General features: G+C 32.1%; 1 long non-coding RNA gene across 1 annotated transcript; it reads right to left on the bottom strand.

Moving 5' to 3' along the window:
* Positions 1 to 1878: 1878 nt before the first annotated feature.
* On the bottom strand, positions 1879 to 4050 carry LOC136271283 (uncharacterized). Its single transcript, XR_010709200.1, has 2 exons — positions 3592 to 4050; positions 1879 to 2696 (listed from the first exon to the last, which is right to left on the bottom strand). It is a non-coding gene; the product is annotated as an uncharacterized lncRNA (long non-coding RNA).
* Positions 4051 to 4396: the final 346 nt, after the last annotated feature.

The raw sequence follows: 4396 nt of genomic DNA, 5'->3' as shown, positions 1-4396 counted from the left end.
ATTGAAACAACGTTTCTTATTTGATCATGTAAATTTGTATGACACCAACCAGCGTGCGAGGTTTCTAACCCCGTCAAACTCTGCCTATTCGGTCAATGGTTTATGTAGGGCAGTGCGAATCAGAAACCCTTGACTTGGGAAAATGTATAATGTCAAGAGACGTTTTTTAATATACATAGAATTTTTTTTACAGTATCCAGACAAAGATTTTTTGAAAATGTTTAAAATAAATTATAACGGAACATAAAGACAGTATGTTAATATAAAAACCGTCGTATGTTGTTTTAAATATCATAACCGTCAAGTATTTTTTCTTTTTTATAATACAGATCGTTTTATATATTTATTTTGTTCCTTCTTAATGCCTTTTTCTCGGTACATTTTTTGTAAAGATAAATATTTTACTTAATAGAGGAGGTGCATTTAATCTAACAAATATTGAATAACAATAAATTGTCGAAATGAAAAGATATCCAGATTTTGTTTTTTAATCCAGAGATATCTGAGCGAAGCTAGGTCTAAGAACCAGTGCGAGGGAAAAAGAAAGACTAAACCTACAGATTTATTAAGAAAAATAAATTGGCAGCATCCCACCCTAGTTTCTATACGCTGTCCCAAGATATCCTCGATTCACATTTTGCTTAATTACTTGATATTTATAAATTCCTAGGGGTTCGATCGATGTTCACTCAATACCATGAAACTTTTTAAGATTTCTTCTTTTAAACACCATCTAGCTAATTACACGGCGAAAAAAGTTTTCTCTACTTGGATTTCTTTTCTGCAACAGACCCGGATGATAAAGTTGAAAAATTGTGCGAGGTATTCCGAGTGACTGCCGAATGGAAAAAAAGATGTCACCATTTGTCATTATAAAATCTCCATAAGAAATTTGTTTTCGTTTTGTTTTTTGGTGTTAAAAGAATGATTAGGTGTGAAGGAAGTTATCTTGGCTATTTTCCCTTTCATATATCACAAATGCACTTCATTCCCAGGTTTGTTTATTTTTATCAACAATGATATTAACAATTGTCTAATGTAACTGTTCTGCATAAATATTTTCTGACAGACTATGTATCACCCCTACTCTGAGGTATTTTATATTAAACTCAAAATTTAAGGTTTCATGGGGTTTGAAGACATGTTTCGGGTTTCGCACAAGGGTTGGTGATTCTTTCGAGATACGAAAGCAAAACAAAGATAGTGATGTGATCTGTCACTATGGGCGCGCTTGATTTTACCAAAAGGTGTACACCGTGTACACTTTTGTAAATCAAGTGCAAAGGTGTAGCGTTTAGGTGTACACCGTATGTACACTTTTCTACACCGAGTCAGGGGCATGTGTTGTTGGGTGTAGCACTGAAACCAATATGCCGGACGAATGTTATGATCATGGAAACTTGGAAAATGCTTTTAAGTAATGTAACGGATTAAAAAGTTGTCTTTTGTATGGAAGCCATTAAATTTGAAATGTGTTTTTATTTTAGTGCATTTATAATGTTATTAAAAAAACATATTAATTGTCGCAAAATAGCAGATTCTTTGTTAAAACTGCACCCTTTTCCGTCATATTCATTCTTTACTTCCCTACACCATGTACACTACACCATTGAAGTGGACTTGATATACAATACAAAATTTTTACACCGTTGTATACCGGTGTACACCACATTAAGCTTAATCAAGCGCGCCCTATAATTTAGAGGTGGATATAGCATGTGTACTAAGTGAACTCGCTCTTTCACTGAAACTGCGATCACTCAGTTGATTAGATTTTAATTCTTTCTTGGCTCAGATAAAGGGATAAAACATGAATTGTCGCAAGTCTCCTACCTTACTGTTACAGTATGCGACTTAACATTCAAAGAAAAAGTGTAGTAGAGTCGATTATTGTTTTATTATATCATTTGGAAGAGCAGAATATATGATATATTTAGAAAGGTAAAAAAAAATAAATGGCGACAGCTTTGTATCATCTACGTGAGATCCCAATTCACAATAGCATAAGATATTATAGGGAGCGTTGACATTTCTGTAATTTTGCATTTTCAGTTTTTATTTCTTTAATACATTTATTTAATATAAAACCAATACAAACTTTGCATTGTGGTTATTGTAGATGGAAAATACAGGAAAACTGCTGCTTAACTGAAAATTACCAGGGAATATGGATTACGGTTGACCAATAAAAAACGATTCCAGCTAGCCTTTACGGCAACATCTGCCGATTGTTTAATTACAGCAAGACCAGAATAATTGCGACAGTCAACGTAATGGTTAATTCGACCCAGTACGGCCCCGGCTCCAAGGTAGTTGTATCGGCTCCAAAATGTTCCGTATCTGATTATTGGTTTATTCAGTATGAATCGTGCATTTGAAACTGACATCGATGGCGCATCACTTGAACTGCTTGCAATCATTAAGTTGAAACCGTAGTACCGGAAAGCAAACCCCCCTCCACAATAACTTATTTGATGGTTGTCGGTGCCGGTCACGTCATCGTATACCACTACGAACCAGTTACGACTTGGATAGGTGCTTGTTAGATGGTTATATACTAATCTTGCAACTTCTTGGTTGGAACTGTCAATGTTGTGATGTACTATACTCAAAGTACTATTCAGATCATTCATGCGAACAACTGTACTGCCAGCCTTAACGATGGCAATAAGTGACAACCATATCAGCAATTTCATCTAAAATGAAATAAACAGTTAACATTTTTTTAAGTGGAAGACTAGCTATGTTTTTTTTAAATGTTATTTTTGTTTAAAATACAGGTTTTATGTCAGATATTTAACCAAACATGATACATTTATTAAAGTGATAGGGACACTTTCAGATCTCAATATGATTGAAAGTATCTCGTACATGATATCACAATACAAATGCCGTTTTGAATTCGTAGTATTTAAATTACACAGTGTTTGACAATAAAATACAGTGTTAATGTCTTATATAGGTAAACCAAGTAAAAGTTCCAGGTTGCGAACTCATGATTTGAGGGTAAATAGCTGTCATTTAAACCAATTGCATTCACCTGTTAGAACCCAAAGTTGTGAAAAGATATTATTTAATTAATATTAGGTTGTGTTTAATTGAAAAAAAGTATGTAACAATATGGATGTTTCTAATACATCCGTCTGTAGGCTGTGGGTAAAAAAACTAACTACTAATACATGTATCATATTTTATTTTGATTCTTAAAAAGGATTAACATTCTTAAAATTATATCCTTAATATTTTTTTTAACACAGATCTTCTTCTCGGGTATATCTATACAAAAAAATGGCTACGGTCAATCGGTTCTCTTTAATACCAGTATTTATTACACAGTGTAGGCCAGCTATGTCAAAACCAAGGACATTTTGTATTATAAAAGACATTGGACATTTCAGGCAATACACATTATTAATTAGATAAGTTAATTAGATGAATTGAATACAAGTTATTCTTGTTAACAAAGATTCCTGATGTGATTTTTAATTGATAAATTATTGATAATATTCTTGATGTTTCATCTATTGCCTAAAATTTTATGTCTTTTTTAAAGTACAAATTAATCTTGCTACAGAAAAACATTTATCTCACCTTGCTATAGACAGTGCAATGTATTGTTTCTAGTTGGAATTTTTGGGATGGTTCTCTAGGTATTATCAGTGATGGATGACAACTACTGAACTCTTGTCTTCAAAAATATTGTATTTATATACGTATAAGAAAATCGAGAGTGAGGTTAAGTCATTGAGTATATTATTGGTTGTTTTATATATTGTAGGCGGAGTCCAATTCTTAGAGTAGAAGAATCAAATAGGCTTAAAAATTAAAATAATTTGAAGCAATATTTTTGAGGCATAATAAGTTTGTTTGTAAACCCATTAATTTTATAATTTGAAGAAATACTATGGAAAGGAATCCGTACATACCATTAAAAGGTTGATTAACAAATGAATGTAATTTGTGATTTAATTGTCTGACATAGGACTCTATGAGAAAGGAAACAGAATAGAAACTGTAGAATATAATTGTTAAAAAAAGTATTGATCATTCGTGAAAATAATCAGCTTAAACAAAACATGTGAATATTTGTATATAATTTTTTAAGTGTTTGCTAAAACTTGTTAGACATAGATTAGGTTGGAATATTTTAAATCAAATTTTCAGGGTAATTTTCATTTCAACGAAATAAAAAGGAAAAATGAGGTGTTCCATGCTTATCTTAGATGGTTTGTTAATGTTCTCTGATATGAGTTAAAGATTAATATTTGTTTATAACATATTGAATTTCATGATTAGGGTCTTCCGTTCCCAACGGAAGACCCTCTTGTTATTCTACGGTTTCTTTTTCTTTATTAAGGTCTTCCGTTTCCAACGAAAGACCATATTGTTTTCGTTC

The sequence above is a fragment of the Magallana gigas genome, chromosome 9, assembly GCF_963853765.1.
Source record: "Magallana gigas chromosome 9, xbMagGiga1.1, whole genome shotgun sequence".
Classification (NCBI taxonomy): domain Eukaryota; kingdom Metazoa; phylum Mollusca; class Bivalvia; order Ostreida; family Ostreidae; genus Magallana; species Magallana gigas.
The sequence above is the reverse complement of the archived record's forward strand: the minus strand, read 5'-3'. Positions and strand labels throughout refer to the sequence as shown.